At 47.9% G+C, this 19,815-nt stretch overlaps 1 protein-coding gene across 7 annotated transcripts in view; it reads left to right on the top strand.

The window, feature by feature from the left end:
• RAI1 (retinoic acid induced 1) overlaps positions 1–19,815 on the top strand; it is a 133,459-nt gene that overhangs the window by 73,620 nt on the left and 40,024 nt on the right. The window contains exon 1 of one of the 7 annotated variants that reach the window (XM_074965097.1): positions 4,072–4,712. The exons of 4 other annotated variants lie outside the window; for them this stretch is intronic. The gene's annotated coding sequence lies outside the window, so the exon portion shown is untranslated. Of the gene's footprint in view, positions 1–4,071; positions 4,713–4,943; positions 5,065–10,929; positions 11,132–19,815 lie in introns of those variants that run through there. 2 more of the 7 variants (XM_074965098.1, XM_074965101.1) reach the window with 2 other exon arrangements.

Below are 19,815 nucleotides of genomic sequence, written 5' to 3'. Positions count from 1 at the left end.
TTTTCTTTGTTGCCAAACAGTGAATAAATGGCTGCATGAGGATTACACTTCTCTAGCTATGTCATCCTTCATGCTTTTATAGTAACCACTAGACCACGTTGGCTCATTATAGATTTTTAAGGGACTGTTCCTTTTATTCCTATCTGGTGTCTCTTGACACAGGCTAATGTTGATATCCTCTTTGCATGTGTGATATTACATTTCCATGTATACAGGCAAATCTGTGTCTCACACACAATATATAAAATACTGTAAGGAATAGGGTCAGTGCTGTGATCTTTATTATCCGGATGGAGACTTCTGGGCACCTCCAGTATTTTCCAGGTTCACAGAAACATCTGTTCGTTTATCCTCTCCAAGGTGACAACCCTACCAGTGCGCTGATTGTTTCAGGTAAAGAGGAAACCAGTCCAGGCAGCCTGCTCTGATAGCATTCACAGCATGGCCTGAACCGTGCAGCCGAGCTACAGGACCAGCTCGGGACTCTTCAGGAAGGCAATGAATGACACATGCGTCAAACGATTTTTGAGAAAGATGAAGGGAACAAAGGTGGGAAGTTTTTAAAAAATAATATCTACATTAGTGACTGGATCGGGAGATTCATCTCTGAGAGAAGTGGCTGGACTCAGGCTTGGTGGAGCAGGAAATTCTGACCGTTTCCCTCAGGGAAGAACATTTTTGACTACCAGGCCAGGCGCTACAAATGCCCACTTGGGCAACGAAAACTAGCAACTTTCACTGTGTGCACGGGCTTGGCTAAAAACCCAGTTCCTGGCATACAAGAGCCTCGATCACAGGGCACTTTGCACTGTGTTTAGGCCTAAGGATGTTGGTGAATGGCATCCCTGTTATGTGACAGCTGAGAGTTTCTTCTGTCAGAGTGAAGTGGGAAAGTAGGTGAATCAGTCAGTTGATAACTACCTGAAGTTTTTCTGTAGTATCTGGCTGATGAATCTTGCCCATATGCTCAGGGTTTAGCTGATTGCCATATTTGGGGTCGGGAAGGAATTTTCCTCCAGGGCAGATTGGAAGAGGCCCTGGAGGTTTTTCGCCTTCCTCTGTAGCATGGGGCATGGGTCACTTGCTGGAGGATTCTCTGCTCCTTGAAGTCTTTAAACTACAATTTGAGGACTTCAATAGCACAGATATAGGTGTGAGGTTGTTTTTTTTTTGTAGGAGTGGTGGGTGAAATTCTGTGGCCTGCGTTGTGCAGGAGGTCAGACTAGATGATCATAATGGTCCCTTCTGACCTAAATATCTATGAAAGTAAGATGTCTGAGGGGCAGTGCGTGTTGTGTCACAAGGTCTGTCTAGACTAGGAAAGGAGGTTGTTTTTAAAGACATGTTAGCAAACCCATGTGTAGACAGGGCAGGTCTTGTGTAAATACACATTAGAAGTCATGGGTGACCTAGGCGCCCCTCAAGGTTGCCCAGCAGCAGCTAACACATGTTCAAACACAACTTGTCCTGTCTACACTAGCATTTAAAATACGTTAGTTTAAAGGTGTGAGCTAACATTTTAAAAAAGATCTCCTGTATTTTCCTAGTCTACATATGGCCACTCTGTGTTCATCCTCTGTGTTCATCCTCTTAACCCTTATCATGGATCCGTGGAAACTTGGTATTTCTCACTAGAGCCTGATTCTTATTTACGCTAAAGTGCTATTAGTGTAAATGAGGATGAGGCCTGTTGTTTCCAGGGGACATTCATCCAGATCACAAAAGCATCCCAAACTTTGGCCCAGTGGCTCGTTTGCTCCAAGGCTTCCCAAAATCTAGAAGCGTCTGTGTGTGTGTGTGTTGGGGTGGGTGCTAAGATCCATTAGCAGAGCTGTGTAGGAGAAACCTGATTGCTCTCTGCTGGTGCTCACTTTCAAGAGGTCTGCAGTTCCCTGAGGTTTTAAAAGAACAGCAAGGTTATATTAGAAGAAGGGGGAACACACAGTTGTGGGGAAATTCTCGTAGCAGTGCTGAAGCACTGGGCCCATCCTCAGAGCTCCTTCCTTTCCAAGGGATACTAGATGATATTGTCCCGTCTGGGATCAGAAATGGCAGAAGGCGTTTAGACCTGTGAATGCTCTTCCCACTAGGTTTTGCTGAGGCCGATTGGAGCCAATGGGAGTCCATCCATTCACGTGAGTGGGCACTGGATGAGGCCATAAGGGGCGCCGTATCTTGAGGCCTGTAGAAGTGTAGGGGCTAGGGATAAATGAAGACTGCCATGGATTTTCCCCTGCACAGAGCAAGGCACTGTGTCTGTAGCCTGCGGGCAATGGGAAACTTTAAACTAGAGCCGGTCGAACGCTGCCAGATCGTGAACATTCATTCAAATTCTGAATTAATTATTCTCCCCATGTTTGTGGTCCCCTTTCTGTTTCCCCTGCTATCTGCTCAATCCTGCAAGGTGCCGAGCACTTGGACCTGAATCCAGCAAAGCGCTTAAGCTCATGTTTAACTCCAAGTGAGTGGTCCCACTGAGTTCAGTGCCACTGCTTAAACTTAAGCACACACGTCAGTACTGCCAGCCTCAAGCATGCAGAAATCATGAGCCAGGCTTCCAAAATAATGAATTTGCCTTAAAAATCAGAAGCTTAAAAAAAAAAGAGAGAGAGAGAGAGACTTCAAGGTCCTTTTATTTGCCTTCTGGTTTTTGAGCCTTTGGGCTTCACGTTTTCCAGCTTTAACTCCACAACCATGAGAGCTAGAAACTTACCTTTTATTTGTTTTTTGTATGTTTGATTGTTTTAAATGAAAGCCAAGATTCTGCCTTGTCCCCTGCGCTCCTGGAGCTGGGGCTATCGGAGAACCATCAAGTATCACAAGACTTGTGATAAAATCACAAGAGCTGGCAGCAATGATGATTGCTTTGCTTGTTTGCGGCCAAAGAGCTCAGCACCGCACAGGATCAGGGACCTGTTTGTGAGCACTGATCAGATGGATTAGTTTGGGAAAGGGCTGTTCTCCCTGGGTGAAATTCACCCCAGTCTAGAGGCCCTGCCTATTTTGAGGGCTTCCGAAGGACTTCAGTCATGCCTGGTCTCTCTGCAGGCCCTCTGCACAGGAATGAGTTTCATCTCGTATGAATGCCCCATTCACATGAGCGAAGAAGAGTAGTCATTACTCACTGTTCGCCATTTGTTATTCTCCTGTTCCAAAACTGTCGGTTGCCCTATTGGGGAGCAGAAACCATGCAACGTGATGAAGGTGACCAATTGGACGCCACGAATAACAGCTAGCAAACAGTTTGCAAACCACCCCATAGGCGGAAAATTGTTCATCGAAACCATTTGGCAAATACAAACAATGAATGCATTTGTGGCCATCAGGATCCCGTCACAAACAGGAAAAGAGGGCTAAATTGTCAGAGAATTTATTCCCAGTACCTTAAACCCTCAAGCCCTTCTTTAGCATAAGCTTATTTTTCTGAACATGTGTATTATCCTGGTCCCTCCCCACCTTGGGGATGGAGGGAAGAAACCTAATGATCAGCTCCTGTTTTCCTCCAAAATTTTTCATTTGAACCTCAAGCTTGCTTGCTTTCCTGGGTAGGGAAATAAGAACCCAACAGAAATCAATCTCTTTTCTATTTTTTCCCTCTTTCTCATTTTTATTCTTACTTCCCAGATGGTTTCCAGGGGTTTTAGCATTTTCAAAGCTTTCCGTAAATGCGTATGACAATAGGAAGTGTTGCCTCTTAGCCTGCGGCCGGCACAGTTTTAAATGAGGTCCCAGGTAGTCATGGTTACCTCTCCTCTTCAGTAAGAGATTACTTTTATTTCCTGCCTTTTGTGTTTGCACATCTCAGATATACATTCTCCCAAACCATAATTGGTATTCGCGGATATATGGATGCAGACAGATCAACAAATAAAGGGGAATGGGAGAGATGGAGGGATGTCAGGGTGCCAGGTTTCCCCAAGTATTGGGAGTCTCCTAGACTGAAATCGTTTTCCTTCTCTAAAATGGGGAACCAGCTCTCTCCCTCCTCTCCAACCGTAGGTCGGATCCTGATCTCACTCACACCAGAATAAATCAGGAGTAACTCCCCTAGTGTCAACAGAGTTACTCTGCTGTAAAACCAGTGCGAGTAAGATTAGAACCAGGTTCCTTGTCTTCCTCTCTCTTTTTCTCCCTCCTTCTTGCTATAATAATTAGCAGCCTGACAGGAAAGATCCTGGATCAGCTATTAAAACTGAGCTTTCCCCTTGGAATATACACAGACATGCACACCCCGAGACAGCAGGCACTCAGCTAGCAGCATGATTAGAGTGGTGCCAGAACCGAAAGAGAACAGAATAGAGAGCGAGGATCTCCGCGCAGACACCCGTCAATACATGGGAGGTGATGGAATGAGCAAATAGCTGTTGGGGTTGGGGTTTTTTCCGAGAGAGAAGTTGTGTTCTTGCTGTTGCTTTGCACTCCCGTTTCTATTCTGAGGCTAGTGCCTTTTATTGGTTATTAGAGGAAAGTGATAACCCAGGCGTTTGAGAGTCACAGAACTCGCCTGTTCGCGCTCTCGCCGACGCAGACTGCACTGCACTCTCAAAGACTGTGGACCTGGATCCTGCTTTCAGCCCGCTAGGTGAGCAAGGATGGTGCTAGGAATCCTACGCAGCGAGGTTCCGCTTCCCACACTGGGGGAGCGCGGGGCGGGCCTCAGCCCTGTCTAATTGCCTCCCCCAGCGGCAGTCCTAGATGGCCACGTCAGCTGTGTAAGTACAGAGCCACAATTTAACTCTGCTTAAACGCTAGCGCTCAACCTTCTTTGCGAGGCTTCTTGAGAAGCGAGCAAGTGGCTTGTGACTTAGGGGTGATGGAGGGGAGGCGGGGAGAGAGCAGGGTGGGGGAGATGATGTTTCTAATGAGGATCAGCGATGGGAGGAGGTGCTGTAACTTTGGAGCAGATAATGGTATTCATGTGAGTGTTCGCTATGATTGATATGCAGCCTTTGCATCTCCCCGATTTGCACAGTGCATGCTGTGTGTGATTGGAGATACGGTAGCTCAGACAGAAAATACTTTGGACAGTACGATGAGAAGCCTGCAGCAATCAACCAATCCCAGGTACCCTTTGAGTTGAATTTGAGGATCTGGGTTCATTTGCTTTCCCCACCGCCGGTGCCTGTACATATCTCTAACTACGTTTCTCACCAGAACCAGGGAAATTACACCAGGTGGCTTTGTCCCTTTGGGAAAAAAAGGGCTGCAAAATTTGTACTTGCAATGTGCACACTCTGGTGGGCGTGTGTGTGTGTGTGTGTGTGTGAGCGTGCGCATGACTGCTCAGGCAATGATTGATGAAAGATCATAGCCTCATTCTGCAGGATCATTGCATAGAATATGGGCAAAGCTTCTGCTCCCTGGGGGACGACTCCGCATGTGTGTGCGGGTGTTTCGGAGCAGAGGCGATTGTACAATAACAGATTCTTGTGCACCTCTTTTTAAAAAACAAAAGCAGAAAGGCTTGAGGATTCCTCCAGCTTCCTTGGAAAACTTAATTTGCTACGAAATAATACGGACGGCTTTAAAGCAAGCCGAGTTTCTCTGCAGTAGCTGGTGCCTTTCTGACAGTGTGACAACCGGCTCAGAACAATTATTGCAGTGTAACTGTAGCAGCAGACATATTGGCTTTTTTCAGCCAGCATGAAATAATTTGCAAAACTAAGCAGACGCATTAAAGAAGCTAGCACTTGCCGGCTTAGATGTACTAGCTGTAGTGCCTCAGATTTGCAGATCACCATATTTGCCCATTGCTGCATATCAGTGAATTGCACATTGGTTGCACCTGGTTTTCTATTTACATTCTTTTGCAAAGGCTGGGCACAGTTACATGCTCAGTGGAAAGTGCCTAGAATTGCCAGCGTATTAACATCAGAACGTAAAAATGGCCATGCTGAGTCAGACCAATGGTCCAGCTAGCCCAGTATCCTGGCTCTGACAGTGGCCAATGCCAGATGCTTCGGAGGGAATGAACAGAACAGGGAAATTGTCAAGTGATCCATCCCCAGTCGTCCAGTTCCAGCTTCCGGCAGTCAGACTCTTCCTAACGTGGGTTCCAGGTCTCCAGGTGTACAGGCGCTAGGAGCTGATGAGGAAAAGTTGATTTTTTTTTTTTAAATGAGAAAAATGCATTCTGGTACTTACCAGTGTGAAGCACTAAGGAGAAAGATAGCAAGTCAGATCCCCCACTAGTGTAAACCAGTATAGCTCCATTTACTACACTAGAGCTACACCTATCTACACCACCTGGATCTGGCCCCCAGGATCTTGATTTTATTGAGCAACCAAGAGAAATTAAAAGTAAACTAGAGACCAGATCCTGCAGCCCTTAGTCAGGCAAAACTGCCATATGATTGAACCCTAGAGTCCTTGCTCAGGGCTTACTCATTTTTACTCAGGACCTGATTTGCCTCTTATGTCACTTGCGCACCCATGACATTTCATTGCCTTAATGGAATTACTTCTCATTTACACCAGCATAAGAGGAGAATCAGGCCCTCGGTCCTTACTCAGGCAAAATGCTTCCTGAAGTCACTGGTTAAAACTCTGCTGAAGTCAGTGGAGTTACTCCTGATTTAAAGCAGTATTTGGCCCAAGAGGTGTCAAACATAAAGGACCTGCTTCTGACACCCACACTCACGTTGGAATAGTACCTTACTCACAAGAAGTCCTGTTATTACTCATTGGGGCACTTGTGAGGAAGATGCTGCTTAGCAGGAACAAGGAGGATAGAATCAGGCCCTGAGATTTGATTTACATTTGGAAGGTTTGCTTGCATGAATGAAAGAAAAAGACAGAAGCCACTTGCCAGACCCAAATTGCCCCGTGGTCCTTTTGAAAGGACCAGTTGGTAAGGGGGCAGCTGAAGTGAGAAGTTACATGGCAGCTTTGCTGTAAGTGCTGAGATTAGGTCAGTTTCGAGTCAGGCCAAGGTTTTGTATGCCTTCCATTGGTGAGAAAGGCAGGCTGCAATCTGGTTTGGGTAACGTTAACAATCTGCGATCTGTATGCAAACGGTACAGCTGCTGCAACAGCTACTGATGGAGACTTCACTATATTAGCAGCATTAATTAAGTTACAAAAATTATGCATGTTATCAGTTATGAGGCGACCTTTCATAAACTCAGTTATTAAGGCAATAAAGCATGACCTGCTGGTCCTAACCAGTTTAATGGCTGGCTAAGAGTGGGGTTTTTTGCATAATACTTTTAGCAGGTCATTAGCCAAGCAATAGGACAACATGGAGAACTGAAGTGATGCGCTAGAACAGCAGCTGAGAAAAATTCCTGTGTGTTCATTTGGGCATGTGGGGTAGAGTGGATGATAACCTGCCCTTCTGGAGCCGTTTGTCAGGATAAACCAGGCAGAAGAAAAGAAATGGGCTGGAGGGTTTCGGTCACGGGTTTGGTGTTTGAACGCTTTGGGGGGAGTTTCTTCGTCGCCAGATTATTTGGGTTCGTTTCTGTCTCAAACGCAAGCCCGGGAAAGCAGCAGGCTGGGTGAGCAGCTAATCTGCCCCCTTGTTTTAGCTTCCGTGCATGACTTCCTTTGGTTTCGGTCCTGTTGTTGTTTTTGTCAGCCCCACTGCCAGCCCGCGGGCTCCTCGGAGAAGCAGAGGTGAGAGCGATGCAGGCTGACAGACGTTCCCTTTGGGGGCCGAGCCGTTCCTCCAGACCTGGCAGTTAAAAAACCAAAATGAGTAGGAATTAATAAGAACCACGTGGTGTGTGTGTGTGTGAGTGTGTGTGTGTGTGTGTGTGAGAGAGAGAGAGAGAGAGTTAAGACTGCTGTTGTGCAGTGTGTTAAAGGAAGCGTAGAAAGTACCCTAGAGGGTCATGGAAGATAGTCAAAGGTATGAACTCAGGGGCTGAGGAACCTTGTTGCTGTCTTGTTGCAGGAATGGGGTTATCAATGATTTACATGTGAAATTCCTGGATGGGTGGGATGGACGTCTGGCAAAGGTCTCAGAGCTGCAGGCTGAGGTAAAAAGGGGGGTGGTGCTTTGAGCCTGAGTCGGCATTCCTTATTCACTGACTCTCCCGGGATGGCTCGCTTGTGTCAGGACCATTCCTGCGTGCCCATGTTTGCAGGCTCTGGCCCGTTGCGAATACGTGACAGTGCCAGCCCCAGACAATTACAGGGGCAGATCCTGCTCCCATTGACGCCAGCAGCTGCAGGATCAGTCCCCCAGACAAGCTGAGAGGGAAGAGAATAAATTCCCAGGCAGGGGAGTTATTGGCTGTGTAGAGCCAGGGAACAGATAGTTGAGAGGGAGGTGATGCTGGATTTCCCCAACAAATAAATCACAGAGGGTTATTAATGCAAGCGCAAGCAGAAAACGAGCATGAGCCGGGGCTGTGTATGTGACGGGAGCTTTTCAAATCCGCAGATAAACAGCAAGAAACCAAAGCAGCGAGTTTGGGGGGGGGGGTGAGAGAGAGAGGAGTGGGCTGAGGAGTGACAGATTCCCTGGCTCCTTGCTGAGAGCATCATGGATTCTGACACAATCCACCCACAGAGGCAGAAGCTGGTTTTAGCGCATCCTTGCTACCTGATTCCAGGAGCCTCCCGGGTGTCAGCCTGCTGCATAGTTACAGCAGCTGACATGGGAGGGGCGGAGAGGGATGCTGCTGTGGAAAGGGGTGGCACAGAGCAGACGGCAGAGGCTTGCTTCAGAATGAGCAGCTTAAGACGGCTTGATGAATATGCCAGTCCATGCTGCTTTGGGCACTGCCGGAGGGAAAGGGGGAGGAGGGGCTCATAGCTGGTGAGATGAGGCAGGGGAAGGGGAATTGGCAACCCGTAGAAAGATGCCTGGCTTGCCCTGAGATTACAGGATGGGAAGGGGTCCGGGGTGATCTGGGGCCTGCCTCCAGGGCTTGGAATCAGGAGGAAGAGGTGTGAGGTGGTTGTTTTAGCTGGTGTGCAGGGATCCTTTGTACGGTGCGGGATATTATGTGGGATAATGGGCCCAAGTCATCCCTTGGGGAGCTACAGCACAGTCAGGAGCTACACCAGGAAAAGATTTGGCCGGGCACATTCTATCATCCCTGAGATCTAGCTCACTCCTTATGCCAGTTCTCGCCAGGGAGGGCGAAATGAGATTGCATTAGGGCTAAACATGGATGAGCCACACATGGAAATGCTCCTATTTCCAGCCCAGCTCACCTGCTCCTGACTTTCGAGGGGCCTCCTGGTTTGCTCCCTGCTGCTCTGCCCTTGAAGCTTCTGCTGGCCAGGTGGAACCAGCAGACCCTGTCCCCATCACCCATGTGGGTTCAGCTCCCCTGCTCCGTGTGAGCCTTTTGAGGAGCTAGAACCCACTGCAAATTAACGGTGAGTCTGCCAACCCACTTCACAGCTTCAGGTGAGATAGCCCTGTCTGGCCCTCCCTCACAGCTGCGCTGGAGGAAGGAGAAGGCCTGGGTTGGGCCCCAGCTCTGCAGTTATATGGGAGGAGGGATCAGAGGGGGTGCCACGTCCCACAATAATCCCGTGGAGAGGCCGTAGCAACTCCACGAAGCGGCAGGCTGGCCCCTAGCTGTGCTAACCCGCACAGCCCAGCTCCGGGGACAGACTCCGGCACCGACGGCCCCACTCACGTTAGCAATGGGATGGTTCCTTCAGCAGGTGGCATTCTGCCTTCGTGCCCCTCCCATCCGGACAGTGTTCTGCCATCTCCCCACTGCCAGTTTAGCCTTAGATCCCAGCACTTACTGCAAGGGCTTGTTCTAAATGGGCCCCCCCCAAAGCATGTGATGATGCCACTAGACTTAGCAGGCCCTATCTTGGGTGGGAGCACCCCGCTCCATTGACCTCCAGCTGGAAATGGCTTCCCTGCCAGGGCAGGGGGGTCACAACCACGCTGCCATTCCTGGAAAACGTGCTGCCCCCCCAGGTTTGTTCCTGAGTAGGTTGCTTCCGCTCTGTGTAAAGAGACATGGCAGTCCTGAGTCCCCTGCTTTTATTGGGAAAAACCTGTCTGAGGTGTCTCCATGGAGAGCGGGCGCAGGGCTGAGCATCTGTGTTCTAATCCTGGCTCTGCCACTAACTCCCTCTGGGAACTGGAGCATGTTGCTGCACAGCCCTGCCTCAGTTTCCCCATCAGTAAACAGGGGTTGGGAGCGCCAATTAGAAAGAGCCTGTTGAGCACTTTGAAAAGGCCCCTCCCTCTACCTATGGAGGGGTGCTAAGGGATACTCATCTAAGGAGTCTGAACGGAAGAGTAATTTGCCTTCTGTGGCCCGTTTCCCCTGTGGTGTCCTGAGCTGCCAGCTCTAACTATAGAGCAAGACTGCTGCTTTGTAATAGAGGCCCTTTCTTCCCGCGGTCTCGATTCTCACCAGCACCCCTTCAAGGCAGGCTAGCATTATTCTCATTCTACAGGATGGTAAACCGAGGCCCAGAGTCTGTCTTGCCCACCATCGCACAGCAAGTCTTCGGACTAGAACCCAGGCGTCCCAGCTCCCTGCTCTAACCACTAGACCATGCTCCTTCCATATGGTGTAACCACAATCTGGATTTTTTCCAGCCCTCACTGAGCCAAACCTTTAGGTCCTTCCTCAGTTCCCCTATCAGGCACAGCCCATGTTGAAGTGGAGGAGTAGTCTGATTCCCTGAGTAAGGGCCAACAGGATCTGGGCTCTTGTTTCCTCATCAGATAAATGCGTCGCCCTTCCGTCCAATACCCTAACTAGCCTATTTATCCCCCAAGCTCAGTGGGGGCAGAGAGCAGGGATATGCCACCGTTTAGCTAGATGCTCCTCTCCCCTAGCCAGTTCCCCCCATCACCTCACTGCAACCCCTTTCCCCATCTCTATTAGGTATTTCCAAACACTGACCCTCTCGATAAACAAAGGAGAGGGGGAGGAAGGGTGGCTGGCATGTTAATGCACTCTTCCCCTCCTCCCCCCACCCCTTCATCCCTCTGGGAAAGGCCTTTGCAGATATAAGCAAACCTTGATTAAAAGCTGCCTGACAGCCAACGGCAGCAGCAAGCAGCAGGCAAGGAAGCTCTTCAAGTCTAAAGGGAGCCGCTGCTGCCGTGGCTGCCTCCATTCTCAGATGTCCCTGATCCTTTAATCAATCACAGCCGAGGAAGAGAAGAGCAAACACGCATGCTGAGGCAGAGGTATGTACGTGCATTCATTCCAGCCACCCTGCAAGCGCCAGGGCTAATGCATGTATTTGGATGGATAGAGAGAGGTTCCCATGGAAGGAGCAATCATTTTATTTCTCGGGGGGGGAGGCGGCGTATCAATCTCCTTCTCTGTTCGGGAGAAGCCTCCCCTCCCCACGGTTTCTCAACGCTGATGCTTGCTCTACACCCACGGTAAGGCAGACGCTATAACTGATGGGTTTTTTTTTTAAAACACATGATAAGATGTTACATGTCTCTAGCACCTCCCATCAGTGAGTCTCAGTGTGCTTTATAGACATGAAACCCGCACAGGAGGGACGTATTATCTTTTCCATTTTGCCGGTGGGGAAACTGAGGCACAGAGCAAGGGAGTGATGGGAACTAGCGTGCCGGAGTTCCTGACTCACACCCCTGTGCCCACATCACACCTCCCAGATAGAAACAGCCGGACGGTTTTTGGGGAAGTGTCTTCTCTGGGATTCGCTACACTTTCTCTTTTATTCTGTATCCTCTCAGGCACCCCTGTATTTTGGGCTGACCTATCTGTATGGCCAAGGAGAGCAGGCTGGTTCAATAGGGGAAAGGAAGCTGCCTTCCTCTGAGGGCAACCAGAACTAAACCTGGCCTGGAACATCATCTTTAGCTCTTACATGGGCTCTCCATTTTCAGTGTGTGCAGAGCTCTTAAATGCCCACCGAACCTGTTAGGGAGCAAAGTATTGTTATCTTCCTGTTACAGATGGGTAAACTGAGGCAGTGACTTGCTCAAGACCACAGACGGGGTGCCCAGCAGAGGTGGGACGAGAGCGGAGCAGTTCCTGACTGGTAGTCTTTCTTTTGCTTAGACCATTCCCCCAGTGCCTCAGCAATTTCAAATCTCGTAATGCTAGGGACAGCTGCTGGTTGGGGCTTGGCTAAGAAGCTGCTCGGGCTCCTCTCTTGATTCAGGATGTCCCCTGGAATCTCTTGGTAGCACTGTCACCTGCAGCAATACAGAACACAGCTGTTTATCTGTGAAAACAAGAAACAGGGGCAAGACTCCCATCGCCATCAGCAGGGCAAGATTTCACCCCCAAGTCATTCACTTTGACCTGACTCCACATTCCTAACCGTAGAATTGCACGTAGAGAGAAGAGTACCTCATGCTTCTGGAACTAATTGCTCATGGACGGACCGACTGTAACCACCAGCCTTTTCCATCTTCAGGTCACGTGGAGATGGGGAAGGAGGGAAGGAAAATGTGTGTAATTTCAATGAACTAGGTCAAAATTCTTCAGCCGTAACTCAGTCTGTGCCCAGGCAAAACCCCTATTGAAGTTGGTGGGAGTTTTGCTTGAGTAGGCCTGTAGTCGTTTGTGTAGTTTATTTTTGTTGCTTATTTTTTTCTATTAATACATTTTGACAGTGCCCTGGGACTCCGTGCACCTATATTTGTATTATAGGTTGTCTAGGGCAGAGCCACTGAGCTCTGTAAATTAGCATCACCAAATCTCCTGAATCAGAAAGGCTAATGAGGCACCCTCTGCAGACAGAGGTACCCTCAGGGACTAGAGAGAGCTATATATAGATACCTAAATACATACTGTTTACCGGAGCGCCATATGCTTAGGATCCGATGTGGGGTCAAATATCTTCAAGCCCGGGGGGGGGGTGTGTGTGTTTGGTAACAGGTGGAACGCTCTCACCTCTGCAGCAGTTTTACCTGCGTCTGGCATGATCTGATCCGTCACCAGCCCGTTGCACTGTTCCCTTTGTAATACCCACCTGACAGCTGTACATATACAGTGCCTGCAAGAAAGGGCTGGAGGCTAGAAAAGAGGAAAGCTCGCTCTGTTTCTGGCTTGCAGAGCAGAGTGGAAGGCACCCAGGGGCAATGCTCAGTCCTTTCCGTTTGTACCAGCATTGCTGTGTAATAGCAGTGAGCTGGAAAAGACATGCTACATGTGACACGAATGCACATACATTCACACGTGTTACATCTGTAAGAGCAAATCCTCTCCTCCTGCACCTTGGCTGGCTAGATGCAAAGGGCCCAGTGCGGTTGGGATTGTGGATTTTCCACACACACATTTTATGGAGTGGTAGCAGAACTGCTCAACGGCCCCTTCCACAGGCCTAAGGCTACAGTAGCGTCTACAGCCAGTGTTCTCTGTCAGAGAGCAGTGGCTTACAACAGTGATCCATTGACCCTTTGGGGGTTATGCCCCTAAAGACCTCAACACCTGTGATTCCATGTGGAAAGCTTTAGGCACTGAAGTCCTCATGGAGAGAAGGACTTACAAAATAGCTCAGACTGGCAGACCACCCTGATATCAGCCATCCAAGAGGAACGCTCCTCTTGGGCTAGAGACATCAGCTATAGTTACTTAGTTTGTCTCCCCAGCATGAGACCATGGGAGATACACTTGACTCCTGTTCCCACTGAGGAGAGAGTCAGCCAATTAGTCCCTGTCCTGGGAAGTGTTGGGCTCCTATGAAAGCAGGACATTCAAAGGAACCAGCTGCTATGTGAGCTGGGCTTTTCGAGGGTGACCGCATGGTGGGTTTGTTGTGATGATGTAATGTTTGTAGCCTGATGTCCTGTTTGGAGCGTTGGTGGAATTGTCCCTCTCGAGTTTACTCATGAGGTTTCAGTTGCACTTGGTGGAATTGCATACCCTTACTGACAAAGCGTTATGTTTCGAAGTCTCCTTGGGGCTTGGAAATACTTTTCCTGCAAAGACCGCAATCTGCTTACACCACGGTGTATTCTCGAAAAGGTTCCCAAATAAAGCCTTGAGTGTGGGGTCTGTTGTTCAGCTAGAAAACAAAACAAGAAGGGAGGAGAACCTGGGAACCTGAGACTTTGGGGGACATGAGAGAATGGAAGCTTTGGCGCGGCGGGTACGGTAGTGAACTGCATGCAGCAGAGGTTAATATGCAACAACAGATACAAAGCTAATGGGAGGGATCCTGTGCTGGAAAGCCGGATTCTGAGACAATGGAGGGATGATACTTGAGATGGTTATAAAGAGAAGCTAGAAGATGTGCTATTAATATGCAGTTGAGAAATGGAGGGAAGAGGATAATGTAATATGTGAGCTCTGAATGTCAAGAAATCCTAAAAAAAAAAAAAAAAAAACCAGTCACAGGATGACCAAAAAGGAAATAGAGTGGAGGCAAGATCTTTAATTGAATTCAAGAGATTGGTGGGAACCAGACAAATTATAAAGTTGGTTTTGGCTGATCATTTGTGGTCGGAGTTTGCTTCCAGTTCCTAACCGTACTAAAGCCCATTAGTAATGGATCTTTGTAGAATATTCTCCTCATTAAGGCAAGATACCTTATCTGTCAAAGAAGTTTTATAAAGAAACTATACCTTGTATAGGCTGTGTATATGCAAATCGTGCTGTATGCAGTATGCCATCCTTAATTGAGACATCAGTGGGTACATATTCAGCTTGGTGCTCACAGGAATTCCAAATACCGCAATTAGGTAAGAGTAACCGAGGGTGGAGGACATACATATTATTCATAGCTGAAAATGTCGGGCCACTTTCTGAAAGGGCAAAAAGCAAAAGCAGCGCCTGTTTTGCTCCCAGACAGTCCTGGAAGTTGCACTTGTGTCCAAATTCGTAAACTGTAAATAAATAACAGGGCCAAATTTTCAGCCAGCTTCTGATTTTGCTCAGGCAATTGATTGCATCCAGAAAACTGGGTGAGCACCTGTTTTGTGCATACAGAGTCTACATTTGCACCCACCTGTTTAGTGGCCAAATGCTCCACCTCCCTTTATAAATGTCCCAAACAAATCCATAAGTACTTCTGGAGGGGCAGCCAGTTGTGCATGTAACATTGGATACCGTGACAGAAAATTAGGACCAAAAGCTGGCTTATGTGAACCTGCTGCACATTCGCCATCTTGCTGGTGGTGACCTCTGCAAATGTGGCACGCAGTGGCAAAGACTGCAAGTCAGTTCTCACTTGGCTTTAATGTTGCTGTCAGTGATGACCGGTAACGTGGCGTTGCCAGTAAGTTGAATGCAAACGTGTAAAGCCAACTTTGTGCCCTTGGATGCTCAAGGAGGCTCCCGTTAACTGTAGACGGATACGTGTTCGAATGAGCCACCAGGCATTTCCAGCTGACTCACGGCTGGTTGCAGTGCACCATCCAGGTGGAAATGTACCTGTGAGAGCCTCATTTTCCAGGTGATGATCTCCTGCAGATGATGATGTTGACCAGTCCTCCAGGTTGACTTCAATGGGAGTAATACACCTGGTTCAGTCAAGGGTGGAGCTTGGCCCTTTCAGTTGAAAATCCATCTCCTGTAGATAATGTAAGATCACAAGCTCTGGAGAAGCAGCCAAAGAACTCACCAGGGTGTCTGTAAGAGCTGCCTGCAACAGTGCATCCCACATCAGTATTCAGCCATGGCAGAACATGCATTGGCACAGGTCCTCCTACACTGCTGAGGCCTCATGGAAAACTGCAAACAACTGTGGTTTGTAGAACAATCCTACTTTGCCTTTGCACGTGGTAGCACCTGAAATCCAAGGCTCTCAATGTGCTTCACAAACATTAATGATGCAAGTCTCAATGTGGAGTGGAAATATTATACGTATTGTACAGAGGGAGAGATTGAGGCTTAGGCGAGTTAAGAGACTTCCCAACGGTCACTCGGGAAGTCTGTAATAGAACCACGAATATAACGTAGCTGTCTTGATTCCCAAACTAGTGCTTTAGCCCGCATCATCATTTCCCTTTGTTTTGTATGTCACAATTGGCAAATTCTGGTGCCACTGAACTCCAGGGAGCTTTGCCCCTGCCTTCACTTGGGCCAATCCTTGTATTACCTTCGCTCATTATTACTGGTAGGGCTGGTTGGAAAACAGAAAACGTTTTTCATAATTTGTTCCCTAGGTTTTATCAAAAGTTTTCTAAATTTCCTGCCTCGCTCTAATTACCAATGAGATCTGTGCCAAAGCAGCAAGAGTATGTCATTAGAGTTCCTCCGCTCCCACTAATTATTCCGTTCCTGAAGCCATTCTGATCCTTCAAGGATTTAATATTTGTGGTCACATAAAGGGTTTCGCAGCAGCCAGTTGCGATGCACCAGGATTTATAGCTCCAGGTGAGCAAGAAGCGCCACAGACTCTTAAAAACAAAGAGCCAAATGTATCCCTGGTGTAACTTCACTTCAGTCAATCGACTAAGTGACTCCAGGAGTTAATTTGCCCCCAAGATTCAGCCTGAATATTAACCGGTGTGTTTGTTTTGTTTGCTTTTTTAAAAAGGAAAGAAAATTGAGAAATATGTTTGATGCCAAATCCTGAGGTCTTTACTCAGGTTTTATTGAATGCTTTCTCAGGCCAAACTGCCATTGAAGTCAATGGCAATTAGCCTGAATGAGGACCAAGAAAAAACAGATAAAGACTGTAGGATTTAGCCCAAAAGGCGTTTTATCCTGAGTGAGAACTAAGTAAGGATTTCAGGATTTCTTTCACTGATCTAAATGAGACTTTTGCCTGAGAAGGGAGAGAGTAAAAACCGAGTAAAGATTTCAGCCTTTGACCAGTAATATGGACTTTGTATTGTTTCCTGATCAGGGCTAGTTTTGCATCTCAGTTTCACAGGTGTAAATCTGGAGTAACTTCGCTGGACTCCGTGGAGCTACACCCGGTTTGCACCAGGGTAGCTGAGATCAGAACCTGCCCCCCCAGCACAGCACTCTCCCTTGAAGAGGTGTCAGTGGATCTTGTAAGACACACAGCAGCATCTCGAAAGGCAAAATAAAACCTTATCTTCTTTTCTTTGGCACAGTGTTTCTAATCAACAGAGCACAACAGCACGCCACCACGGGCGCACAGACCCGTTCTGTTTCAGGAGGCTACTTGAAATACACCTGCAAGAGGGGAGAGAACCTAAAAGCACCACGTAAATAAATGACAGAAGCAGTCCTCCCACCGAAAAACACCCACGAGGGTGCCTACAGAATTAGAGGCGCAAAGATAAAAGATGTCATAGGGGAAAGAAAGTTTTGCCTTGTGAGCGATTTAAACACTTACAGGCTTGATTCTCCTCGCTCACCAGTTTTACACTGGTTTAGTAACTCCACTGATTCATGCTGGGGTAAATGAAATCAGAATCAAGCCCTGAAGACCTCGCTGCAGTTACACCAGGGATGAATTTGACCCTTTGAGCCAAATTCTGCCCTACAGTACCTGAATGGGGCTTTTTCTGTGGGAGCATCCAGAGGCAGGATTTGGCCCGCTAATCTGTTCTCCAGCTACTGAGCACAGGTGATGCTCGCCAGCATTAATGTGAGTGAGACGTGTGTAGCTGTGGAGAAATGGACCCCTACAATTGTTGTCTTAAGATTCAGTGTGTTTACCGCATGCTGCGGTTCCACTTCTGCCTTTTTTTCCTTTCTCCCCCCCCCCCTTTTCTGAAACATTAAAAATCAAACGGCTTAAAATGTAAAGCATCAAAAATTCTAAAACCTTCATCTATTATTAACTGTGACAGTAAATTCTACCTCAGAATGTTTTACATAGCAACTGTTACCAAGACACTCTGCATCTTAAGCTGATGTTCCAACAACTTTAAATCACAACAGCGTATTCCAGCAGTGAATGACGACGACTAGACAGGCCCAGCAAGACACATGCTGGTGTTCCTGGTACATGTTCACTTGATTGGAAAACAATCAGAGAAACTAATCAGAGAGTTAGCAAATGCAGCCCATACAAGCTCTCTCTGTAGTAAATTATATACGTGTATTTATATACATGGGGAGTATATCGTACGGATCCTGGAGACATGACATTTTATTGCCACCCGCTACTGTGGATATCGTTGTGAGTGTATAATACAATGGTAATATTTCGCATTTACGTATTTCCTTTAATCTGAGAGCTTCAAGGGGCTGTAATGAAAGAAGCTTTACAACATACCCATGAGGGAGGGATGTATTGTTATACTCATTTTACAGAGGGATAAGATTAGGCACAGAGAGGTTACGTGACATGCTCAAGGCCACACAGCAAGTCAGTGGCGGAGTCTGGATTAGAAGCTTGTCTTCAGATTCCTTGCTTTGACGGCTAGATCATTTTCGTTTTGTATGACAGTGGCAGCTAGAGGCCCCATTTGTGATGAAAGTGCCGTTGTTCCCGGGGACTGTACTTATCTGTACTAAGAGACAGTACTTGTCACAAAAAGTTCGTAATCTATATACACAAGATTGACAAAAGGTAGGATAACTATCTCCATTTTACAGATGGGAAACAGAGGTACATAGAGATTAATGATTAAATTACCATGGCTGTGTCGGTCAGAGGTGTGGGAAAGCCACCCTCCAGCTGCCATAGCTACACTGACAAAACCCCTCGGGTAGGCACAGTTATGCCAACAGAAGAGTGCCAGCAGAAATACTCCTGTTTGTGTACGTTGTGTCTGCACTGTGTCGGCCTAACCTCCGTATTGTAGACATAATCTTAGTGATTTGCCCAAGGTCACCCAGGAAGTCTGTAGTAGAGCTAAGAAATGAACCCAGATCTCCTGAGTCCCAGTCTAGTGCCTTAAACTACAATACCACCGCTCTTTCCTTTCCTGACCCCTTTTACATGACTAAAGTTTTGGCAGGAAGGATGGTCTAATGGCACTGGGGACCAATTCCTGGCTCACCCACAGGTTCCCTATATGACAGGGCAAATTGCTTAATCTCCCTGTGCCTCAGTTTCCCATCTGTACAATAGGGGTAGCACTTCCCTACCTCACCGGGGCACTGGGAGGATAAAATCCATTAATGACTGTGCAGCACTCAGTTGCTATGGCGATGAGGCCAGGATAAGTAGATAGCTGTGAGCTGTCTGCATACTTAAAAGTCCACCTGTTTTGTGGTTGCAGATTTGATCTATGCAACTATCTGTGAAAGCCTCTCTTTGGCTGCCTGCACTCCGACCTGGGGGGCGAGTCCCCGGCTCGTGCACACATGCTCACGGTAGCTGAATGGAAGAGAGAGTGAGTATAAATAGCAGTGTAGCTGTGCTGAGTACATACCCGCTGTTGTCAGGTGGGTTTGTCCTCGGCGCAGCTCAGCCGTGTCTCTGCTGCCACTACCTGGGTGACCACAGACACGAGCAGGGGAAGTAGCCCCTAACTCATACTGTGGACCGAGCCTAAGCCTGTGTGTCGCTTTAAGCACGTGAGTTGCCCTGTTGGATCAGAGCTTAACTCGGGACTTTCAGGATTGGGCCCAGCAACAATTAGAACTGGAACAAGGGAGGGGCAAAAAAGCGTGGTGAAAGTGTGTGACCAAATGGACAGAGCTGAGCTGACCTGCCTAGAGCGGCCATATGCTGAGCTCTGCGGGACTCCAGCGAACATAGTCTGAGATTGCTGATGTGCTGAGACTACGGCTTGTTCCACTAATCATCATAAGCTCACTGTTACCTTGGGCTCGTCTGCATCGTCAGTATACCCTCGTCAGTTTGTTGTATCCACCTGTCATCTCTCATCTTACGCTGAAAGCCCTGGGGCGCAGGGTCTGTCCTTTTGTTGTACATTTGTGTAGTGCCTAGCACAGAGGGGCCATGATCCCTGATCGGCTCCTCGAGGTGCTACATATAATACCAGTCACTTAGCCTTAAGTCTGCTCGCTGTTGCAGCGGCTGCTGGCGCCAGCCTTCGGGGTGCTG

Source organism: Natator depressus, chromosome 10 (genome assembly GCF_965152275.1).
Source record: "Natator depressus isolate rNatDep1 chromosome 10, rNatDep2.hap1, whole genome shotgun sequence".
Classification (NCBI taxonomy): Eukaryota; Metazoa; Chordata; order Testudines; family Cheloniidae; genus Natator; species Natator depressus.
The sequence above is the reverse complement of the archived record's forward strand: the minus strand, read 5'-3'. Positions and strand labels throughout refer to the sequence as shown.